Source organism: Numida meleagris, chromosome 2 (genome assembly GCF_002078875.1).
Source record: "Numida meleagris isolate 19003 breed g44 Domestic line chromosome 2, NumMel1.0, whole genome shotgun sequence".
Classification (NCBI taxonomy): domain Eukaryota; kingdom Metazoa; phylum Chordata; class Aves; order Galliformes; family Numididae; genus Numida; species Numida meleagris.
Window position 1 is genome coordinate 108,013,517 of NC_034410.1, and position 16,684 is coordinate 108,030,200.

At 40.9% G+C, this 16,684-nt stretch overlaps 1 protein-coding gene across 5 annotated transcripts in view; it reads right to left on the reverse strand.

The window, feature by feature from the left end:
- The window catches only part of PCMTD1 (protein-L-isoaspartate (D-aspartate) O-methyltransferase domain containing 1), a 66,483-nt gene that overhangs the window by 35,329 nt on the left and 14,470 nt on the right, over positions 1 to 16,684 (reverse strand). The window contains exons 1-2 of one of the 5 annotated variants that reach the window (XM_021386467.1): positions 8,113 to 8,381; positions 628 to 717 (exon numbers count right to left, since the gene is read on the reverse strand). The exons of 1 other annotated variant lie outside the window; for it this stretch is intronic. The gene's annotated coding sequence lies outside the window, so the exon portion shown is untranslated. Of the gene's footprint in view, positions 1 to 627; positions 718 to 7,746; positions 7,895 to 8,112; positions 8,382 to 16,684 lie in introns of those variants that run through there. 3 more of the 5 variants (XM_021386466.1, XM_021386470.1, XM_021386468.1) reach the window with 3 other exon arrangements.

Here is a 16,684-nt window from a genome sequence, read left to right on the forward strand (position 1 = left end):
AGTAGTAATTCAAATGTTATTCTTACATTCACAAATGCACTCTGCCCAAGTCTACTCACTTGAATGTTCTCAAAATGATGGTGTCACTAGCAGACAAATGAAACCTCGTTCTGTTTTGATGATGACAGATGTCTTGCCCTCTTTAACATCTCAATCCTTAAAGCTACTGAATGTGTCAAAACACACACATAATCAATGCCTAATTATATTTTATATCTGAAGGTAATACTTATCCCTTACTGCTATGAAAAACTGAATCAGGATCAAAGCTCAACCGCAAAGAATCACCTCTGCTTAATGACTAAGGAGACTGTTTCAGACAGAAATGCTTTGATGCAAGAGCAGATTATGGAAGTTTACTTTAGTGGACATAGGCTCCTGTTATTAAAAAACTGCAACTGCTTTCTGAAATAGATGGAAAGTGTCATGCCACCCTAAGTTACAACACATACTTAAAAAGCTTGCATAAATTCTGAAGAAATTGATTTCTCTTTGCTTTCTAAATCACATTCTAAAAAGAATCTCTAATTAGCTAGATTCCAAGTTAGCTTATTTTTAAGATTTTGTGTTTGTTTTGCTTAAGCTAGCTACAAGATCTTCACTTACTCAAGTGTTTGCTGTACTTACCAATTCCTTGTAAGAGCACAGAAATGCTTTTACAATGGTGCCGACATTCCTTTACAGTAGTCAAGGCTTAGAGTATCCTTTTGAAGGCAACTGACAGGGGAGAAGGGGAAAGCAAACAACAGGAATCATTTTACAACTTCTTTGTTGTATTGTTGCTTCGCATATCCTCTTATACTACTGTTTTAATCCACATAGCCTACGATACTGACAAGTTCTGCAGCTATTTTGTCTCCATATAACAATTAAGTACTATTGAAAACATGGCTTCAAAGTTAGAATTTACCTACGGGACTAACAGCAGGGCGCAGTCTATAGAAGGGTTTAGAGCTTTTGGAAATGCCTCAGTGACCATTTCAAAATATCAATATAAATATTTCACCAAGATAAGGAAGTTCAGAACCTTTTATCGTTGTTTGATCTAGCAGCCATACGTAACACAGATGCTGTGCAGTGTTCTTCCCCATAATCCTACCGTCAAATTTTTTACAGACAAAAACATGTGAGTTTCACCTGACAGAGGTGTAGTTTACAGATGTAACACAAGAGGCTGCTACAGTCACGTAATCTGCCTTAGTTACATCATGAACAACTCCAGTTTATCCAAGCCAAATCCGACACTGACTTCTCTGAGAACTCAACTACTCCAGTACACATCACAGACTCTCAAAACTCGGCAGTAATGAGTCTTAGTTATAATTAACAGAGGTAAACAAGAAGAGATTTAAAGCCTATGGGATTTGTAACACTGCAAACTGTCCGCTGCATAGAAGTTACTAAAAAAGACGTGGCAACTGGTCTGTCTCCTCCTTCCAGTTTCACCGACCTGACTACGATAACACCAAATTTAGTGTTTGTAGAAGAACACAGCAATGCTTAAGAACACAGACAGTAAGTGACTACACTGAATGAAAACAGAACCACATTTCATTCTCAAAAGGGTAAAGAGGAGGACAGTTTTGAAAATAAACAGCAGGGTCACATGCCACAGCAGAAGAGCCAGCAAATCCCACCTGCCAGAATCCAATATCAACAACAACAACAGACAAGAAAACTATGGTCCCCAAGATTTTCCAAAATAAATCAATTCCTTCAGTGATACTGATAGCTTGCTAGAAATAATCATAGCATTCCTGACTAAATGAAGTTTTTAGCACTGCAAGATTATTAACCTTTTGCTTTGCTGTTCTCACTGGTGGTTTAAGGAGTTCATTTTTTCAGCAATTTACATTTCCATACATTTTAGCCATACCTACAATCAAGAAAAGTTGTGTCAAAAATATCATTACAAAGACAGTGGCTCCAACACTTCGTTCTCAAACATGTGTCAAGAAAATTACATGGTTATTCCTGAATATCTGCTGAAAATATTAGTACGAAAATAACACAAATTCTCAGAATAGTAACCACTTCCCATTTTCTCCCAACCACAACCCTAATTCTTCTTTCAACGTTAAAACAACTGCTTACAGGAACCAGGCTTTACATCTGGAACAGGGACACCACAGGCATGTCAGTCTCTGTATGTAACTTACCAGCTGACTATTACCACTAGAAGTGCCAATGACTTCATCATTTCACATATGGAAAAGATATACTGATGTGCTTAGCTCATCTTGGAGAAGCAGCTTTTGTGTTACTTTTAAAACAAAAGAACGTGAGTAAATAATTAAGAGGTTATCTCTGAGACATTCTCTTTGAGATTTAGTTCCCTTTCACTCCTGAAGACAGAAGCTGATGTTAAATGCTGTTTGTTCTGCTTTAAGGTCTGCGCTAACACACATTTAGAATAGTAACATTCATTCAGACACATGTATTCCCTATCTACTGGATTATTGCATACCACCTCTCATTACATCTTAAACTGCTATTACATATATGAAAACCCTGAGTTGACTGTTCCTCTCATCTTTAAATCTATTAATAGTTGCAAACAACAGCTAAAAAAGCTTCCCAAGGACAGTCAGATGGCACCTGCTGGAACATTACCTGCTATCACTAAGCTGTTGCTACTCACCTCAAAAACAGTTTTCACCATTGCTTAATTTGCCATTAGAAATATGCACCTATCATTAAAGGCAATAATGAGCCAGCTGTTAAAAATATAAGGAAGAAAAAAATCCTTATTGACATACTTATTAATAAGTAACTCTATTAAGGAATTATACAAGTTAAAAGTGTATGTAATACCAATAAACTGTTGATACTTGAGATGTGATTCAGGTGCTTAAACACAGACCTCTAGTATTAATTCAGGTGCTCCTGCTGACTATGGGCTACTAGGCCTATGACACAGGAACAGAGAGTGTTAAGTAAGAATGGGTGACTCTTCTGTATGCATCCTGTCCTTGCTGTGTGATTTCAGACCTCTAGAAAGAGCTCAAACTGTATACAGGGATGTATTCTTCAAAAGGAACATGACAGTTGGGTCTGGAAAAGGAGCCAGGTATGTATTCTAAAGTGTCACTGGCCAAGGGCTTTGCAAGAAAAGAGACTAAATAAAGAACTCAGAGGAACTCCAGGTTCTATGAACAGGACTAAATACAGCCATTACACTGCCATACAACTGGTTGGTTGTGTGTGCATGTATTTTATACGTGTGTATGTATGTAAAAATAAAAATATGCAAAAAAAATCTTCAGTAAAGCATACCTGCTAGCAAATCAGACAAAAGCTGTCCTTTCTCTAACTGCAAATCTACCTGGATTTATCCTCTTATTACTTCCTCCCTCCCACCCCTCCTTTCTGGAATTTCAGGAAAAATGTAGGCCTTCAGCAGACACTGTCATATCTAACAGCTCCATGCTGACTACTCAAATAACGATACTAGACATCTATTTAAAGCTGCTAAAGGGTAAGTATCTTTCCATATCTGCAACATGAAACTATTTTCATTACAAGCTTTCAGGCAACCCATTTTGCTAACAAACCACTTGCTCTCTAAGACCAAGTTCAGTTTTAAAACCTCATTTTAAAACAATAATTCCATTTGTCTTCCAGAAACATAGCAAATCAAATCAAGCATTTGGTTTGCAGCACTACTCTGAGCAAATACTACCTTCAGGAAATTTGGAGAACAGTGCAACACTTAAGAAACTATAACCTTCAATATTTAAAGTCACTTTAATAACACTCCACATACCTCAAACTTCCTGCAACTCATACAATGCAATGTTCAGCATTTCAAACTAAATTTTAACATCCTTTCTTCACTAAATACTACGCAAAACAAAGATGAACTCCAAAATCAGCCTTCATTAAATGTATTTCTAAGTAGTGGGCTCCAAGCCCTTTCATTGCCCTAAGGCAGCCCTCTAACTGGAGCAGCTTATTCCTGTTCACGGCCACCTCCCCTACCCAGAACTCCCCACCCAAGAACACACCAGAACGTGCAGAGTTACCATGGTGACTTCCTGATGTCACCTCTGAACTATTCTAGGGCTGTAGGGTGTTGGTGTTTGATTTTTTTTTTAACTGCCTTATGATTACTTCTAAAATACTGTCTTCCTCCTCACAATGACGGATGATTTATATTTCCATGCAATAATAGTCACCTATCTATTGCAGTCATAATGTACAAGTGGTGGACACTTTCCAGATACAAGTTCTAATGCCACTTGCACTCTGAAATAAATTCTAATAAGGTGGTTAATGCAGAGAAAGGTACCTTCACTTTCAGTTCACTTTTACTTGTTACTTTCAACATCTCCAACAAGCTCCTAATCAGAAGTGGTATACATCTTGCTGTTCAGATTTTTAAGAATCCAAAACACAGCTGTTGGGATTTCAGGCTCCTTGTGACAAGTTAACATCACTGCCAACTTTGCAGTAGCATGCTTAACTCTGAAACAAGTTGGCATGATGTACCAGGAAGACAGAAGGGAAAGAAAACTAACGCCACTGTTCTGAATGGAAGCCAACTAATTGTTCAGTCCTGGGGGGGGGGGAGGGGGAGGTGAGTAAGATATTTAACGTCCTGAACTGCTACAGATTCTGTCCTTTCTTCAAGGCTCAGGAAGTCCAGCCCAATTTTCTTAAACGCAGCAGCAGCAACTACTTTAACAGGTCACACTCAGCAGGCCTGAAGTCTCTAAACGATATACTGAACACACAAATAAGCCCCAAAAGAACTGGAGCACAGTAGGTATTTCCAAATGTTTGAACGTAATCATATCCACATTATTTTGCATAAACTACTTCACTCCCCAGAACTCCATAGAAGAATACAGAAGGAAAGGGAAAGTATGATCACACTTCCACAAAGCAGAAACATTAGAAAAGTTCTCCTTTAGGAAAACCCACAATCCTTGCTTACAAAAGATGAGGTACACTGATCTACTTGGCCGCTTTCTGACTCTGCTGGAAGACCTCTAGAGTGCCTTTAGGCAAGGCACACATCTAACTGTTCTTTTGCAAAACAAGATGGCAAACATTCTTCCCACCTTTGAATTTACATTTTAAGTAGGTAAAATAAATTAGATAATAATCAACCATGCTTGCAACTAAGACTACCAAGTGCAGTAGATTTCAAGCCACTTTTCTTACACAGAGATAATTAACGATGAGCTAGAGAACTGTTTGCAAGTTCTACAGGGTAAAACAGTAGATCTGTGAAACCCCTACTGACAATGAGAACGACGCAGGAAATGAACAGTTACAAGTGAAGATGTTTCTCCTCCAAAAACAACCGTATTCTCGGCTGTTCCTCAACATGCACTGCATCAATTTCAGAATTACTTCCAATGTGTTTGTTTTCGGGGAGTCTTAAAACTACTGGCATAAATGTTTCTGAAAGGCTGCATAGAAAAACTTGTCCATGCTGAATTTCAGGAGTAACTTTGGAAGAAAAAAAAACTGTATTACTAACCATGTTTCACAGTAGGAACTTGAAATTTGGCCCTTGTATTATTGTTCTATGAAGTTTGTCTAGAAGAGTTACAGGCAACATGCTGTTTAAAGGCTTTCACCTCCATCGGTATCATGCTAAGCCTAGCTTTAGGCTTCAGAATTCACAATATGTCAAAGCAATAGCTCATCAAGTTTACAGAAACACAGCCACATGACTGCTCTGGCGCAGTCCAGCACAAGCATGGAGAACTACAATGGTAGTTAGGTTCTATTATTAGACTCTTCGGAGGCAGAAGCCTCTACAAAAGGAGCAGCTGCAGCTTGGGATAGTCATCAACAAGGAAACAGACGACTAAGAAATACGAATGACCAATCTGGCAAGATTAGGACCATAAAAATGGCAAGATTTCATGAACTAATAAATCTAGTACTTCAAAATTATAATGGACTGTTCAAATATCTAGAGCAAGTCACAATAACAACATAAAAAGTTTGAAGCTGGATGAAGAAAATCCACAGATAAAGCCAATTAGGAGAAAGAAAGATTTTTTTTACGAGTTTTGTTGTGAAGATCTGAGGCAATGTAGGGAAGAGGAGCCTTATCCTGCACAAATCCAGAGATAACATTTGGCTGTCCTGAGTGCAAGTTCAGTATTATCTCATCCATTTCTGCAATTTCATGACATTCTCCTCACCACAGGGCTCCCAACAACATCTAATTGTTTCTCCTTGCATTTCTGAGGGACATTTACTATTGTCAAACGCATCTGGCTGTATATCCATCTCCATCCAAAGCTCTCATGGCTTTCTGACCACAGTCAAGTAACTTATGTTCCCACCATTACATGATCTTTATTCACCCAAAGTCAGTTAAGACACTGATAGATCTTTGACTCATTTGTCCACCTACACACCCAAAACACTTCTCAAACTTCTCCAACGAGGCAGGAGTTCTGCTGAAAGCAGCTCAATTTATACAAGCTTGACTCATTCCAGAGATGGTCTGCTTAGTGCCCAGAATAAAGTATGAGTTGGGGGGGGAAGGGGAAGGGCAAGTACCACATATTATCATTCCTTCACAAGGATAATGAATTACAGTCACAAAGGTGCTCTCCCAATACACTCGTTATCTACTAACTTGAAGCACAGATTTTTCCATCTTGGAAAGCACTTTATTACATAGAGGGCAGGAACAGAATTGGTATCTTCACTAATCTGTTCAAATGCTGATCGCCCTCATCTTGTGCATGATGCCTGAAAAGTTGTGTGCTTGAAAAGTTTACTGCTCATTACCAGAAGGAGCCTTACTCCCTTGCTGAAGTGTGCAGCTCAACTGTGCTTAACTTTGACCTGTCAAATGGAAAGAATACTAAGGACAGCAGCTACGCGGGTACTACTGAGTACTGCTGAGACACAAGCACCCTCAACACACTGCAGCAGAACCACCCCTTCTCTCACGCAAACCCCAAAGAAGCATCTTCCTCCCTCAGGATGAATCCCGTTCACCACCCGAGGCGCCTGTTTTTCCCCTTCTGCTGTCAAAGTCGGGGCCGCAGAAAGCAGGCCTCGGCCACTAACCGCGTATCAGACAGATGCCAAGATTCCTCCCTCCTTCCACTTTCCCTGCGAGGCGCTGGCACGGCCGCGCCGTGGCAGAGGGCGCCGGGTCGAGGGGAGGAGGCAACCCCACGGCAGCGGGACGTGCCCCGAGCCACCTCCCCCGCGGAGATAGCAGCGAGAGGGGGCGGCCGCCCGGCGCGGGGTCCCGCTCCTCCCCCTGCCCGAGCAGAGCGCGATGTAAACAGAACCGGGATCGGCGCCGGCGGGGAACGGCCCCGTCACCTTTGCTCTCGGCAGCAGCACCGAGCGCTGCCCGCCGGAGCTCAGGGGGCGAAAAGCGGCATTGCTGCGCGTGACACGCTTTATTTATGTAAACAAGGGGTTTCTCCCCTCCACCGCCGCAGCACCGCCTCCTCTGAGGGAGGGAGCGACCTCCCCTCGCCCGCGCGGCCGCGCTCAGAAGGACGCACGGCACCGCGACGCGTTTTTCCCCCTCCGAAACGCCTCCGCTTCGGGCGCAACTCCCACAGCACTCTGAGTAAGGCTACCGAGGCTCGGGAGGAAAACAAGAAGTCACCTCCCGTCCTCGCCGTGTTTCCCTCGAGTCGCAAATGAGGAAAAACAAAAGGAAAACACAGCGGGGAGGGGCCGGAGCGCGGGGATAGCGCTCCCCTCAGCCGCGGCCTTCGCCCCGTCCCGCTCAGTCCCGCACACCTGCAGTGCCTCCTGCCCCGTCTCGGGCCGCGCATTACGCACCGCATAGGCAAGGGGGGGGCCGCGGGGCAGGGGAACAGCGCTCTCCCACCCTACAGGCGGCAGCGAGCCCTGGGCCCGTCCCGGCTGCGCGAAAACAACCTCTCCCCCCCCGCCCCAACCCCCACGCGCCTGCGTGCCAACGGACAATGGGAGCCGCAGTCGAGGACGGGGGGGGGGGGGGGGGGGGGGGAGCTGCGTTCTTCCCTCGGCCCAAACCGTCCCGGCTCCGCCATACCGACCCCGCGCCCCGCAGCACGGCCACGAGGAGCCCCCCCACCCCCCGCCTCCTCCTCCTCCTCCTCCTCCCGTGCGCGGGGCACTCACCCGCCGTGCAGCAGGCACCCCGCTCGGGGCAGAAGGGAGGCAGAGGAGCGCTCCAGCCTCCCGTGCGACCGCCCACGGAACGAGGTGACGCCGGCGAGCCACGCAGCAGAAGGCTCAGCCGGCCGCTGTTTGTGTTGGTGTAAGGCGCCGCAAGGGGAGGAGGGGCCCCAACAGCTGAGAGGATGTAAACAGAAGGTCACGTGACACCGCCGTCGCAGGCAGCCGAGCCCCCTCCGCACCGCAGCGCCGGCTTTAAAGGAGGCGGGGGGGAGCAGCAGCGCTTCGCTCTCTGATTGGTCGCGCTCTGCGAGTCCGAGAGCCAATGAGAGGAGGGCGTTTAACGGCTGTCGTCATCAGTCGCTAGGGGACGTGAGGATAGTCATGGTAGCGCCCGACCACCTTCCCCTGGCCATCCGGTGTCGGCCCGCGGCCGCGGCGGTGCTGCCCCTGCTGCGGCTGAGCTCCGGAAGGAGCCCCGCTTCTCGCCGCGGAAGGACGGCGCTGAGGGGTGTGGGAGTGCTGCAGATGCCGGCCCCGCAGGGAGGGCGAAGGAGGCGCGGTTTGTTAGGCCTGATGTTTGTAAAAGTACACCAAATGCCCGTCTGACATTGTTCTGCTTTCTCTGAGGCGGCTGATTCGAGGGAATTTGGTCCTTGCAGTGACGAGAAGAGCCTAGAGGAAGAGCGTCACCTCCTCAGATCCCGCTTGGGAAGGGACTCCTAAGGGACGTGGGAAAGTGGCACTGCAGAAAGGGCATCCAGCTCGGATGTGCCAGTGCTCTGATGGAGAACATACAGTTTGTAGGGATTTAAGGCTACTAGATATAAAAACCTGAACATCTACAGCAAATGTTACAATTAAAGCAGCAACTTCGGTAACTCAGTGACGTTTAAAGCGCTTTGATCTGGAGTGGTTTAAGCGTTGCAAAACGCAGCCGAGAGGCATAAGGTTTTGAGTTTTAGCCAAAGTTTGAGTGCTGGTGGGACAGGATTTCTAAGTGAAAGCCCTGAGAAATGAATTACATAAAAACGTAGCTGGTAAGCAGCCAGGAGTGAATGTCACTGGGCGGGGCGGGGGGGGGGAGGGGGGCGGGGGGGGGGTGGGGGGAGGTGGAGTGCTACTGCCTACAGTGCACAGTGGCTGTAGACAGCAACAGTTTAAGGTGGAGGTAACTGGACACATATAAAGGGGAGAGTTTCTGCTAAGACTGATAAATAATTCTGCCTTTTTTTTTTGTTGTTGGACTGAGAGGCTCAAATAGCCATTTTATTACTGCTGTAACCGATGCACTCTTGTGTGTGGGAAACGGAGGAGAGAAGAGACAAATTACATTTTTGCATTGCAGTATGACTTGCCCTCAGATAATAAATCTAAATATTTTTGCTGGTCCTAAAAAATTAACATTTTTTCACTTGGAATTTTTAGACAGGTTACTAAGTATGTATAATTCCCTGCCTGTTGTGCAAGAAGATTTCCTGCTTGTTATTCCTTCTCTTTCCATCATCTTCCTAGATCTTGTGTATAACCAATATCTTACTTGTCAGACAAAGTGCACTTAATCAGTATTCATTCAGGACAGAAGTTATGGCCATATTTTAAAGAAATTTTCTGATAACTTTTTTTTCTTTTAAATTATCATGGCATGAACTGATGTTTTCTTTCCATTTATAGTGGGCATAAACATTGGATTAGGAAGGTCATTCTGCCCTCTCAAAGCTCAAAACAAGGTTCAGTATTCAAGCCTAACAGAATATTCTACTAAAGCATGTATGGTTCTACTAACTCCTGTCAGCCATCTTCAAAACAGAAGTAAGGCACATATCTTCTGTTGCAGTATATAACTTGCATCTGGATGCAAATTGTATTTATTGTCACATGATTTTAAATTTGAGATGTGCATAAACTGGACAACCTTTCTTTTCATTTGACTGTAAGTTAATATTCCTAAAAAAGCATATGGCAGCTTAAGTATTAAATGACAGGCCCAGCCAAAGTTCTGTGTAAAGTTGCTGAGTTCAAAACCCATGTAAAGCACTTCTTATTTTAAGAATATCCCTTCACCTTTATAAAGAAAATGAGTTGTTTAAGCTAATGTGCCCCTCAAACTTCATTAATCGTTGGAAGTGCTTTGGACTGGTTTTTTGTTAGTTTTCTTTTTGTTGTTGTCATTATTTTTACTTTTTGTGCAAATTTAAGCATTACTTATTCTTTGAGAACTTGATATTCTGTTATTTTTTCATGATCATGCAAATAAAATGTGAACTAGGTGGAAGACTCTGTCTTCATTCTGTGCTGCTGGTGAAGGTTAAAGCATTTTCATGTCTAGTGGAAATATGTGTACTTTAGACTTCCATTTTTATCGATAAATTTGAAATTTGCCACTAGAAATCATTAAGGTTAAATACAGAAATGTAACTGTCACCATGTTGAAATGAAAATTAGATACACATAGCAACTGATAGTGGACGCTATTCCAAATAAAGATTGCCATATGTATTGAGTAGTTAGGTATACTGAATTTCTCATTTCCATTGAAAAAAGAAGTTTATTTTACATGTTGGCCTTCCTAAAAGTGGCTTAAAACCAGAATGGTGCAAATAGAATCCCTTGAATGTAGTGCTGTTAGCATGAAAGTAACAAATAACATGTAGTTTACGATGTTTTTATTTTTGTGCACATTTCAGGTCATGAAAATCATTTATATATCATTGCATTTAATGTGGCTTGCCTTGAGTCAGTTTCAACTTTATGTTCCATGGTTCTGAATAGTTGTTTTTAAATAATTTCACATGCCTCAGGAAATATATTAAAAAAAAACAAATGAGTATTTTTCTTGAAATATTATTTTCAGGGATATTCAATTACCAAAATGGCCTATAAAGCTTGACCTTGTAAAGATATTCAAAATATTTCCGATGTTCTGCAATACAGTCTTAATTTCAATAAAGTTAGAACATTATAATGTTCTGTTGGATTTCTAAAGTATTATCCATACCAAGTAAGGAATTATTTCTTCTCTTGCTTAGCTATGGAAAGGCTGTGCAAGGAGAAGGATATTAAAAAAAACTCTACATCTACACTGTGTTTCTTTTCAGTTATTTCCCATTGTGGTGAATGTATTTAACACAGATTTTTTAGACAATGCTGAAAGCTTACAAATCATTATTATTTTGAAAGAGTGATTTTTCATTCTAGCTTTTACATTTGCATTAGCTTTTAGAATCATAGAATCCTTGGAGTTGGAAGGGACATCTGAAGGCCATCTAGTCCAACTCCCCTGCAATGAACAGGGACACCGCCACTAGATCAGGTTGCCCAGGGCCTTATCCAGCCTCACCCTGAAAGTCTCCAGGGATGGGGCATCAACCACACTGCTAGGTAACCTGTTCCAATGCCTCACCACCCTCACTGTAAAAGATTTTTTCCTTATATCTAACCTAAATCTACCTTTTTTGAGCTTTTCTTCTAGATGAGTGAAAAAGACATAGAGTACAAAGACAGAAACAAATCCCGAAGTGTTTTAACTATAGATATTTACTGTCGAAAGAAGTAATTGATGGTGGCCTTGAAATCTAAACAATTAAAATTTCTTTGTTATGAAAAGTTACTAGTGCCTGAGGTTTCAACTAATGCTTTATGAAGGGCATAAGATTAAATTTAAAAAAATATAGAACAGGATGTAGTAACCAATGGGTCTTTATGTATACTGAAAAACACACAGAAGTATCCCCAAAAAAGTTATAAAATAAAATGAGCGAATGAAGAATATAAGTTTCATTTAAGGTACTATGGGAATGTAGCCAGATAACCTGTTCTATAAAGCTAAATTTCTGTTTAAAGCTTTGTCCCTGGTTACCCTCTGTGTATTCAGAGGAACTGACTTGAGTGACGTGATTTGATATTATTTCACAACGTAACGTAAACAAAAAACTTACGAAAACTGAGTTATTTTTAAACAAGGGAAAAGTTAAGATTTTCTATTCCATCAAATAACTCCAACTGTTAGTGGTCCAATTGAATGAAATAATTATGAAAGATACAGCATTACCAACTCTTGAAAATGTAATTTTGGGGGTGCTTTTTTTTTTGTCTTTTATCATTTTCCTTATTGAAAACATTAATCATCTGTTATTATACAAGTGAAGCAGGAACAAAATTTGTCTTTAGAGTGATGTCAGGACCACCATTTTCACTTAATGGTAGTCTCAGTCTCTGTTTCTTTTCTTATGCTGATGTAGCACAGCCATTAGAAACTGAAAATGTTGTAGCTGAAGAGCTCTGAACAAATAGTTTCACCAACAGCAGCCAGAAGGATGAGAAGAGTTCACCGATTTCTGGATTTACACTTAGTGGAATGTTTAGATTGATCTGAAGATCAGAAGTTGCTGTTTAGCTTCTACTCCACAAAATAAAGTGTCTTCATAGCATAAACTACACAGAAAGCTGGTATATTTTTTATGTTTAAATCTTTTAACTTTGTGTCACTTTCTGAAGTGCAACATCCTGTTTCTTATTTGTTTTACACGTAACTATTTTTTCTCAAGTTTCCACAACCCTGCTAGACTTCCTTCCTTCAATCTAATCTTATTCTGCTTTTTGTTTCATCTTTAATTATCAAGCTTTTTAAAACTACAGGCACTTTCCTATGTCTCTTTCATATGCCTTATCCTTCTGATATTCATGCTTTAATAGATTATGTGTATTGAACTCTCTTTTTTTTTCTCATTCTTTTATTTCATTGCATTATTTCTTTCATTTTTGTGGATTTTCTTTCTTGACAAGCCTTGACTGATCGTTTTACAGTTGTGGAGCACACAGAGCATGTGCTGTATAAGTAGCAGTTACACTTTTCAGATATTGTCTTCTGTTCTCTATAGTACATATTATTTCTGGGGAGAGGATGCAGTGAGCACGTACCTCAGACTGTATCGCATGTTGTCACCGGCATAGCCCGTTTCAGGAAGAGTGCTCTGAAATGCAGAAGAGCTGCAGTGTCTTTCTCTTGTCTTGAACGTTTAGTCTTCCTATTGCCAGACAAACTTCGGCCCAAATAAAACTACTTAAGACCAGCGTGGATATTAAGAAGAAGGCATTCTTTAATACGGCCCAGATGCACAGGGGATATTTCCTTCCTAATGTGCACCCCAACAGAACAAAGGTACATCTCTTATATACGTATGGGTACACTATGCCTAAGTGCTTGGAGAGAGGTCTGCAATTGTAATGAGGTCTCATCCCGCCTTTCCCGTTCTCACGGTTGGTTAGTTAATGATGGGGTAATCTTGAGTTTAGCAGTTTGGATAGATATACTAATTTTCAAGATGCTCCTAAAGGAAAAGATTGGCCACACTGACCACATTCCCACATTAACGTACCAGCTCAAAGCTAAAAATACCGTACTCTTGAGAAAATTACAAATAACACAGAGAGAAAAGTAATGAAATCACTTCTGGAAAACAGTTCATTTTACCTTAAATGTTTGGCCTGCCTATTGTACTTGTGAAACGTATCAGGTGTGAATTCTTTTCTCCCAGACACTGGAATGTCCCTTTTGTTACTCTAGTATATATCCCAACAGCTATCATGCCATTTCCAATGATCTATAGTGTGTAGTGCTCCAGTCTCCAGGAAGCTCCCAGGAAGTGCCAAATCCAAGTCCATTCACCTGCAGCACCAACCCGCTGACATACGTGTATAATGGAGTTGTCTGACTGCCTAGTTGCATGACCCATTGTAACCTACAGTTACACACCTAGGAAAACATCAGGCTGGCTCTGTAGGCTGTTGATGTGGTCCTCTGAAGCAGGAATGCAGCTATACTGCTTCCTTGTGTGACCTGGCCCTGGAAGTAGTTTAGTCACATTTATGGGGTGCCACGTTTACAGATGAAACTTGATAATTTTGCAAGCGGTAGTGTTGCTGCATCTTTGGCCTGCTGCAGTGTGGGTACATAAACCCAGGATAACAGTCTTAGATACAAGTGGTTGTAGGTTAATCATATTTAAGATCAAGATAGAGCCCAAAGGCTCTATATCTAGTTGATCAAAAAATATTTTTTATTTTTTTTCCTCAAGTTAATCATCATTTACTTCAGACCATATCAGTGTGACAGGATATATCAAGTGTCCTGACCAGTCTTGAAGACTTGCCACTTTTTTCTCAGTTCTAGTCACACTGTCCCTCTCCTGCCCAATTCAGTGAGGTAGCTGGTACTGTAACCTTACTAAGGCATTTGTATTTTTTTAGAAACTGAGGTTATCATGGCTGTAGATTCTGAAATGCCCTCTTCTCAGACATAATCTCCAATAAGCTTTCAAACATTTACACATTCTGTGGATCATGATTGTGCTCCTCTAAAACAAACAGAATTGGTTCCAAATAAAATGTGTTGGGTCTTGAGTCACTTATTTGGGATGTCTGAAATCTACCCATGCATCCCAACTCTCATGCCTCACTTAAGCCTTCACAACTATCATCTGTCTCATTAGAGGAAACATGATAGCAGAACCTATTTTTATTTTTTTTTAAACAGCCCTGAATAAGCAGGAATAGCAGTGATATTTACTCCAAATGATATATCTACATACATCTGGATGGGAGAGAGTAATATGTTTTTCCAATTCCATGGAGTCCTCTGTTAGACTAGTGTTAGTATTCTCAGGTCCTCTGGAGCAGTCATGTTCTGAGTGCTTCTGGGCGTGGGCAAAGGATGGCGCATAGCCAGGAGTATTATTTCAGCTGCCAGAACATAAGTTATGCTCAGTTCATATTTTTAAACATTGAAAGCACAAGCTAGAAATATATATACTTTTAACTGAAAAATGAAAATGTCTGAAATGAATTGGAATCTACTGCCATAGTCATTGGCCTCAAGATATTTCTCTTATGATCTACTTACTATATGATCTTTTTTCAGATTAGTTTTCTAGTTTATTACTCATGCCTTCATCTTCTTCTGTTAGGAACAAATTTGAGATCATAATAATGGAAGGGATCCAGTGGCCTGTAATCACTGATAATTATATAACCAATTTTGTTCATAAACATAGCACATTGATCGAGACAACAGTTGATGTACTATAAAAATTCAGTTACACAATCAAATGTTAAAAAAAAAATTAAAAATAGAATTAGTTACCAAGACAAGTGTTTGTCTTGGTAAAATGTTTGTCATCATCTGTAGATATTTTACAAATAGGGATATTTTAGCCATTTAAAAAAATTATGAACACCTACTTTAATTACAATTTTTTTTTTCCATGACCCAATGGGAAAAGGTGTATCTTCCTTCAGCATTCCTTTAGCATTTCGTAACTTGCCTCAGAAGTATATTAATATACAACATGAATATTTCAGCAGAAAGCATCACCTCTGTCCTATTCGTGGATTGTAAACTGCAAGCCCAAGACATTCTTCATGAAAATATGTTGATTTTAATCTAGCTGTAAGTGACAGTGAGTCAACAACAGACTTTTGTTATTCTTTGCTTAAATCAAGAGGGTGTTTTGCTAAATTTGATGCTTTTTTTTATATATATAAGCAACACAGCCCTTCAAACTGAGAAAATTACATGCCATCATGACTAATACTTCGAAGCCAAACAGTCTATGAGCTATAGCTATGACTTGAATGAGTCAGTTAGAAGGAAGTTACTATATTTTGCATCTTCAGTAATAGCTCAATTTTATTCTGAAATTAACAGATGCTGGGAGTTTTCCTGTATTTTTGCCTGATTTTATTAAATATGTAACAATATATAATTCCATGGATAGTCAACTGGCCTATATGCAATAATTTAAGAGTCTTTCAAGTCCAACCATTCACTTAAGAGTATCCATTAGGCATCTGTTTCTTATATTCTACTTTTAAGTAGGAAAGATGAGAAAAGCTGCCTGCATATTGTTAGTATGTCAAAAAAATCCATATCTCTGGTTTCATTTCCAGCACTACTCTGAGCAACCCAACAAACACAAGATAAAAGCAAAGCAACAAGCCAGAGCCAAAGTGAAGCCAGGGAATCCAAACAACAACACAGACATGGAGATGGTAGCAAAGAGCAACCTGAGGTTAAATAGATCTCCTGGCACCATGGACAGAACTGTGAGTGGAGGTCCCAGGTAGGGCTTATCAGGTCTGTCAAGGCCCATTGGTGCACTCAACCCTGATACTGTGCTTTTCAAAGTATCAAGCCCAAATAAAACTCTTCCACAATTTAATTTGGCAGGCAAAACTTTTCAGTGAATATGTTAGTGCAACATGTATTAACCAGATTAACATTGTACTGTTTAGTCATGTTGAAGGTCCACCAAACAAAAATCTGATTATTTCAAATGATCTTCTGTGGTAACAAGTAAGTTTGTGATTTTTTTTCATTTGTTTTTATGTGGCCTAACACATGGATCTTAATGTGCAAGACAAGGACAAGTAAGCAAACTGATATTTGTGCTGTCTTGAGTTAAGCTAGCATCTTTCCCTTACTGCATACAGCTAACAGTGAAAGATCTTGTTGAAGCCAATTCATTCTTACATGTAACAACAGGAACGAACATTTTGTACTCCAGGCGGTCTAAAT